The following is a 9,273-nucleotide window of genomic DNA, read 5'->3' on the forward strand; positions in this document are numbered from 1 at the left end:
ATAAAACATGAATCATACATTTATAGTAAATAAATAAAGATATGAATCTAAAATACGTGTCTAGAGCTGTTGATTTAAAATGTATTAAACGTTTTACTATATTCTATTAACTCAATCTGCGCCAACAACGTTTATATACGTGTTTGCTCGACAACCGGTGAACGCCAACCACGTATATATACGTTATTTGGTCCGTTTTCCTTTTTTCGATTTTAATATTCTATTCAATGTCACGGACCTGTATGTTGCCGTTAAAAGGCATACTGGGACCCAGAGGGTGCAGTACCGGCCAGATCCTACTAGGTGGCAGTATCGAGAGTGCAGTAAACCCTGTTCCAGACCGTGTGTTACATTTAAACCCCTAGACAATTGGAATATTCTTTTTGGAATACCCCCGATCAAAGGTAAGGACTATCTGACGTCAATTCCAGCTTGATCGTACAATGTTTTCATATCGATCCAGCTGATCAGCATGTGTTGTGTTCACAACGAATGCCGTTACTGGCAATCAAAGCATCAGAAACGACCCCCCCCCCCCCCCTTTCATGCAGTCATTTTTTTTTATCCACTTTTTCTCCCATTTTCTATATTTTCTCCCATCCCAATTTCGTATCATCCAATTCAACCCTCCCCTGTCACGGACGCTGTTTCTTGCCTCCCACAAGCCGGCTGCAATGTGGACTAAGTCATACATAGCACAAGTCCCCTCCGGTACTTGAGGTAACAGCAGTCGCATCTTTTCACCTGCGCAGCTCGATCTCTCAGTGGCGAGGAGTAACGCGTGGGAGGCTCACGCTGCCCCCGACACTTCCTGATTCTACTGCGCAGGCGTACCAACCGACCTGTAGGAGTCGCTGTCGACAACGCCCGATCCCCACCCATCAGTTTCCCACCCCCTAATACGGCCAATGTGTATTAGTACGGACGACCAGCTAAACTGAAAACAATGTGGAGAGCTGGGCTCGAACAGGCGAGCCCAGCGTCTCCGCATTCATGGCGAGCGCCTTGCCCACTACGCCACGTAGCCGCCCGCCCCTTTCATGCATTCATGATGAAACATAATGCCTATTATATACATTTGATTTGGAAATAGTAGCGTGTCCAGGGATGAAACACCAATGCTTTTAGTAGACGTATACATGAACAAATGTATTCTTTTTTGCATGTTCGACAGAAGATACTGACTGTCAAATGACCATAGTATATAGATATATCTCTACAAAGGTGACTCGCCCCTATCTTTAAAGCGTGGCCTAGCTAGAACAGGATGAGCCGGAAAATGGCCGGTGCAGAATGAGTTAAAGGGGACATATTATGGAAAATAGGTTTTGCCTAGTCTTGGTATAGATCTGGCAGTCTGAAGGGTTATTTCAGGTTAGTCTTGGTAATATAGATCTGGCAGTCTGAAGGGTTATTTAGAGTTAGTCTTGGTATATATCTATATATGTCTGAAATGGATTTATGGATCATTAAAAATGATGTCCAATAAAATGCTGACCTACTTGATCACATGATCACCTAACCAATAAAAACTGCTACAAAACAACAACTAACAATTTACTATCCAACGCCGCCACCACATGAAAGCATTTGGTAACATCCTGGGATATTCCTCTCAGCTCGAACTGGGCTTCATTATGTTGAAACCAGGGTCGGGGGTTGTGATGCCAGAAGTCGGGCAACTTAATTGCTGTGGTGTATATGGTAACGTTAGCTTCTCTGTCCATGATAGAATCTAACTCACGTACTTCGGGTCACCAATGTGGGAGTGCAGGAAGGATGAGACAGCAGACAAGGATATCACTGGTTTTCATATGGTTATAACAACATGTATGTAATGTAAATATCTATATAGATTGGAGTTTAAAGGACCCTGTGTGTGTTAAACTCTAAGACAGACATTTTATCGGTAGCAGGGCCTGTGGGAGATGAGATAGGAGCCAAGGTCAGATAGCCGGGAGTGCAGTAGCAGCGTATATATGGGCCAAAAGCCGTTGCTAGGGGGAAAGCCGTTGCTAGGAGGACGAGATAGCCACAACAACGAAAGAGACGGAGACTTCATAGCTGTTAGTTCTTCCGGTAGGGAGCAGAAGAGTTTTGGACAGCGAGTGAGACGGACCGACACCAGGCCTCCTCCTCCTCCTGATGGGGAGGGGGACCACGAGGTAGAGAGATAGCTAGCAGCTAACAGACAGGCTTTGGCTAACAGGACAGGCCGCAGAACCACCAAATCGATCGACAGAGATAGAATCTATTAATCTAGTTTCTTATACCACCAAAGATTTTCATTCTGTACGAGATGTTATGTTTATGGAAATAAACGTCCTTTCTGACAACTCCAGTAAAAATTTTGTCCGGATGCATTGGGAGGACAGAATTCCACCGAACGATTGCCTCACATCAACAAATAAACACAACGCAGTCGCAGACATGGCCAGGAGAGGCGATGAAGGCTGGTAATGATCAACCATAATCTAACAAGACGGTGGTCGAGTTCTTCCCTTTACTTCCCAACATACATACATACATAGAGTGCATAGACGTTCGACGTATAACTAGAAGTGACAGCTGACATATGTAAACAATAACCCCCCCCCCCCCACAATGCAATAATAAAGAGTAATTTTCGGGTAAAAATTACTAGACCATCGTGGGTTCGAGTCCCTGTGATCATAAATCATAAAGGGTAAAGTTAAAAGGATACTGTGTATCAGTGATAATCAAACCATAAAGGATACAGGTGATATAAGGTCAAAGACATCTTAGACACATAGGATACAGGTGATATAAGATCAATGACATCTTAGACACATAGGATACAGGTGATATAAGATAAATGACATCTTAGACACATAGGATACAGGTGATATAAGATTAAAGACATCTTAGACACATAGGATACAGGTGATATAAGGTCAAAGACAAAATATCCCCAGTAACATAGAACCATTCAGACGTCACTGGTGAACGTGTCTACAGACAGCTCTCTGACAGCTGGAGCTGTGTGTGGTGAGGTGTCTGGCTGGCTGTCTGTACATTGTTACACCGTGGGGAGCTAGTAAAGCTTTATTGCATGTTTATGACACCAGCTGACCAATCGGAATGCCTTCCAGAATGCCCACACCCGCCTCCAGGGCTCGTTAAGCAGCTGTCAATCACAGTTAGTTAATTAACTCATGAGAATGAGATGACATCACTCAGGTCGTTAACTCAACTGTTTCTCAGGCAGGACGCTTTTAATTAGAGATACACACACGCATATATATACACAGATGCACACAAACTCTGTTTGTCACACACACACACACTGCCCTTGTAAGTTTGGGGACACTCGCTGGAAGCTAGTTTAAATGTTTTCATATTTGACAAAAAACCTTTACATCCTATACGTTTATGTACATACATTCAAATGAAAACATGGTACAATATACACCAGAATACTCAAATACAGTAGGATATGTAGTTGACGTCTGAATGTTATGTTGTCCAGCCCCCGTGGGTTCAAAAGACAATATTAATCATCACCTACCTCTGCTGCATTTACAGTAGATTCACTTTTTAAAAGAATCTTAAATTGTTTTTAACACTGTAAAGTAATTTTTTGTTTTTGTTTTACACTAATGTAATTTTAGCTATCTTAATTGTTACAGTAGTTTCATTATGCATTGTGTGTACTGACTTTTAATCATTTTGTTTTTGCAATAGTGATTGTTTTTGTATGTTTTTTTGTGTGGACCCCAGGAAGACTAGCTGGTTGCTATCGCACCAGCTAATGGGGATCCCTAATAAAATCAAATCAAACCTCCTGTCACTATGTTAAAGCACAGATAGACAATATAAATCATCACCTCCTGTCACTGTGTTAAAGCACAGATAGGTGCCATTTCTCTGACCTTTGTCTGGTTTACTATGGAAGTCAATGAAGGAAGGAATCGGACGTGAAAAAGTCAGTGAAATATCACCTATCTGTACTTTAACACAGTGACAGGAGGTGATGATTAATATTGTCTTTGAACCCACGGGGGCTGGACAACATAACGCTCAGAAGTTAATTCAATCAACTCATTCAAGGGTACTACGACTATGCTTGCACCTCATGGTACCAAAGCACCTCAAAGGCGCTAAAAACAAGATTACAAACATCACAAAACAAACTGGTCAGACTACTACTTGACCTTACTCCTAGAACCCACCTCACCCCTGCCCACTCTGACAACCTAGGATGGCTTGGAGTAGACGACCGAGTACAGCAACTTGCAATGGGCCTGGTCTACAAGATACACTACATGTGAGGTTTCTGTCCTTGCGCTCTCACTCGTTCTGTTCCTTTAACCACCCGCGCTATGTTTTCATTCATTTTCTGTCAATTGGTTCTATCCCCTCGTTCACACTTTTGTCCCCGTTGACGTCATCAGAGACGTCGCTGATTGGTTCTCTCACTTCCCCACGCTTTTCAATCACATTCCCCAGCTGTCACTGCTTTCTCCCCGTTGACGTCATCAGAGACGTCGCTGATTGGTTCTCTCACTTCCCCACGCTTTTCAATCAATCGATCCCTCATTATTTATACCCCGTTTCTCCCCACCCTAAGTTGTTGGATCGTCTTGTTTTGTCGCCTTGATTTGTCTCTGGATATTTTTCCCCGTTGCTGTTGCTGCTGCTTTTTTCTCTGTGCTGTTCTCCAGGAATTCCTAGAAGCCTTCGCTTGGATACCTGCTCCCGTGGCGCGCGCTCGCCTCCACTGTTGTTCCAGTTCCAATTACGCATCTCGTCTGGGTGAGTTATCTATTTGACTGTTCTTGACCTATTCCGTTTTTCGTGTGTAAACTTACACTGAAGACTACCACCTTTTTGTCAGACAGTCACTCACCCAGCCATTTATCTATTTTTGCTTGTTCCTTTATGGAATGATATTTTGGGATCTACCATCTCCCTCTGTGTGCTAGCTCACACCGAAGATATTATTCCACAATTGGACTGTGTGTTTACATGAAGATATCCACTGTGTGTTTGCTCACACCGAAGATATTATTTCACAATTGGACTGTGTGTTTACATGAAGATATTCACTGTGTGTTTACATGAAGATATTCACTGTGTGTTTACATGAAGATATTCACTGGGACTGTGTTTGGAGTTAGCTCACTGTGTTGTTAACACGAAGAGTTTCACTTGGGCTGTTTTTGGAATTGTGCTCTCTGTGTTGTTAACACGAAGAGATTCACTTGGGCTGTGTTTGGAACTGTGCTCACTGTGTTGTTAACACGAAGAATTGTACACCCTGTTCTCCTGCTCGTTTAAGACTGCTCTGTCACTGACTCGTTCCCTCTCTCCCTCTCTCGGTCTCGCCACAACATCTGAGAACCCGCCGAGAGGATTCTGCAGAGCGGTTCAGAAGTCAACACCTGCTTCCCAAGACAACCCTCACGGGAGAAGCTGCAGAGCAGCAGAACTTTGCCCCTTGATCATTGTACCTGTCTTGTTTGACCTGCTTTCCCTGTTTCTCTTATTCTTAGTACCAAATAAACAAGCCCTCGTATTTGGCAACTCTGAATCCTACTCTCTTGTGTCGTTGCGTTTGGGGTCGGTGTCAAACCATAACACTACACGATTAAGGTACCCATGTACATGTCAAAAATTAGGGCTGTCAGTTTATCGCGTTAATTAGATTAATTAATTACATAGCAAATTATCGCGTTATGAAAATGTACTCAAAATGTATTACAAAAAAAAAATTATCTCATTCATTCCATAAGAATGTAGAATAAACACACACAAAGAAATACTGTGTCTGTTACTAGGCTTGAGTAAATTGTAATGAACCAAATGAGAATATCAATAAAAAAAAATGTATCTTTGACTGTGAATAACATTATGCTCAAATTGACCAGACCTGAAAAATCTAAGCAAATTAATAGATGGAAGATGATTAAACAGAAGGTTTTGTAGATACAGTACTGAATTCTGCCATCCGGACACATGCAATTTGAAATATGATTATAGAATATAGAATATCAGGCATAAAATGGTTATGCGATTAAAATGTGATTAATTAGATTAATTAATTACAAATCCTGTAATTAATTAGATTCATTTTTTTAGTCGCCTGACAGCACTAAATACTTCCCAAAGGTCAGTGAATACCACGACCACAACACCAGAGGGAGCTCCACAAATCATGTTAAACCCAGATTCGGCTCAAACAAGGGACTAAACACGTTTCGCAATTATGCCACATCAATGTGGAACGCCCTACCCAAAGCTGTAAAGGAATGTGAATCACTACCACTCTCAAAGAGCACCTACAGGAGACTGCAATTAGAAACTGGCCCCAGTATATGTCCTAACCCAATAATACACGAGACCCTCTTCTTGGGACCAAGTAAGGTTTCGTCGATAATCCAATGTACAGTTACCCCACCCTGCCTACCCAACCCCCACCCCACCCACCCAACCACCTCCAATGTACAGTTTCTTCGTCAAATGTATATACTCTCTTTTTTAGACTCTTTGTATCACAAACAGTACTGTATTTGTAAATCTGGTATGTCATAAATGTATAGATGTAGCAGTACTGTCTATCTGTATGTCATATATGTTATGATGAATTGAAAATGGGGGACCCTGATGTAAACAAGATGAAAGTCTTTCTCTGGTCTGCATCCCCTTAACAATTGTGTGTATTGAGCTGTACTGTATTGTACCCATTCTGCAATCTGCTAATAAAATGTTCAATCAATCAATCAATCAATCTTTATACTCGATAAATACATACGATACTGTCCCTCACAAGTCATGTTGTCTTAAGGAGACACACCATTCACACATGACATAATAGACACACACACACACACACACACTGCAGCACCCACTCTACACACTTTAGATCACACAAACACACTTTATATTTATTGATAAAGGATTTGCACTACAACTCGTACACCTACTGTAAATTGTACCTAAATTGCACCTCATCCCATTTCTGCCTTGCACTATATAGTATTGTATATTAGTACACTGCACAGTATTGTATATTGTATATTAACTGGTAACTTTACATGCTATACTATGTTATTTTATTTCATACTTATCTTGTCTTGCACAGTCTCTGGAGCGTAACAGTAAGAAGCATTTTGTATAAAAGTATTCTGTACTTCTGTATGACAACTATTAAAGAAACTTGAACTTGAAACTTGAACACACACCTACACGCACACACACACACACACACACGCGGTCACACGTGGTCACACACACACTTGGCTATGATGACAGTGGCACTACCAGCCACATCCCGCTCCCTATTGGTCAGTCTGGAGGCAGGTTTTGTGGAGAAGGTCACGTCATGTGTGTAGGAGGTCAATTCCTGTCTGCGTGGGAAATCTCACTGTATTCTCCACTGATTTACTAGTTTTGTGTGTATGTGTGTGTGACTGCGTGTGTGTCACACTAATAAAATCTGCTGTATATAAGACCAACAGACACAATGATAGACACAGAAGAACAAGAATTCTACTGAGGTAACGTCTCTACTTCTATCTATCTATCTATCTATCTATCTATCTATCTATCTATCTATCTATCTATCTATCTATCTATCTATCTATCTATCTATCTATCTATATCTATCTGTCTATCTGTCTGTCTGTCTGTCTGTCTGTCTGTCTGTCTGTCTATCTGTCCTTTAGATTATTATTTAAGAGTATATATTATTATGTAAGTGTGTTTAGATTAGGTTTTCAGGATGCTGATGTTTAGTTAATGGATTTGATGTTAATTAGTAACAGAAAACCTTGATGATGAAGATGATGAAAATGATGGCATCTTGGCTCCTATTGGCTGCCCTGGTTATAGCCTCCACTACTGCTGCTGGACCAGGTACACACACACGCACACACACGCACACAGACCACAGACACTCAGAGAAAGAGAGAGATACAGACACACACAGATACATTCATGCACAAACATGCTTTGGGGATAATGTTGGTTCTAATGTCAATATGCTAATATCAGAGGTATTTGAATGTAGGTGAATGGTCCTGATATGAGAGGTCTGGTAGATATCTGGTAGTAGATAGCTGGTAGTAGTTAGCTTGTTGTAGATATCTGGTAGTAGATAGCTGGTAGTAGTTAGCTTGTTGTAGATATCTGGTAGTAGATAGATGGTAGATAGTTAGCTTGTTGTAGATATCTGGTAGTAGATAGCTGGTAGTAGATATCTGGTGGTAGATAGCTGGTAGTAGATATCTGGTAGTAGATAGATGATGGTAGTTAGCTGGTAGTAGATAGCTGGTAGTAGTTAGCTGGTAGTAGATATCTGGTAGTAGATAGCTGGTAGTAGTTAGCTGGTAGTAGTAGATAGCTGGTAGTAGTTAGCTGGGTAGTAAGATAGCTGATAGTCAGGCTGTGAGATGGAGATGATGCATGTTAAATATTCTTAAACCCACGTTGAACCTTGACATATTTGAGTCGGAATGTAATGTCATCTTTCAAATGTGTCCAGGAGGTTTGTCCTGTAGAGGGCGCTGTGGTGAGGCGTTTAAACGAGGTCGTTCTGTGTGTGTGTGGACTCCAGCTGCACCCGCTACAAAACCTGCTGCAACGACTACCAGCTCCAGTGTGGTAGGTTACGATATCTATATCTGTACATATCCTACTCTTACTAGTTACGCTGCTGGCCAGTATGACTACTACCATACTGTCCTAATACCTGTATTACTGTACATATTAATATTACAACTCTGTACATACATCTGATTAGCACTACAGTAGTACTCATTTGTATATTTTGTACCCAGTTTAATTGTAGCCCTACATTGTCCATTGCTGTTGCACTTTGCACTCTGGATGGATGCCAAACTTATTTTCGTTGTACTGTACTTGTGCTGAATGATGATACATTTTAATTTAATCTAATCTAATCTGATTTATCTGTCCCTCTGCACTGTCCACATCATCCCCTCCTAACCTCGCCTCAAACAGGAAACAGGAAGTCAGCGATGAACAGGAAGTGGTCCAACAGTGAGAGTGCTGAGGTGGCGGCAGGTAAATGTAGTTTTACCAGAGGATTTGTAGTCCACTTGTGACGTTTGTCATCCGAACCTCCTAGCGTTCATGTGTCAAAGTCAGATGAAATGGCAATCATTCAAAACACAGGAGCTACGGCTTTAAGCCACTACTGTTCAACCTAGTTGATGATATTGTTTTCTACTGCATTCCATTGTGACTGAACTAGCCAATGGCAGCACAGGTCAACGTGGTCTAACGTAA

Source organism: Notolepis coatsorum, assembly GCF_963971535.1.
Source record: "Notolepis coatsorum genome assembly, chromosome: 13".
In the NCBI taxonomy this organism is placed as follows: domain Eukaryota; kingdom Metazoa; phylum Chordata; class Actinopteri; order Aulopiformes; family Paralepididae; genus Notolepis; species Notolepis coatsorum.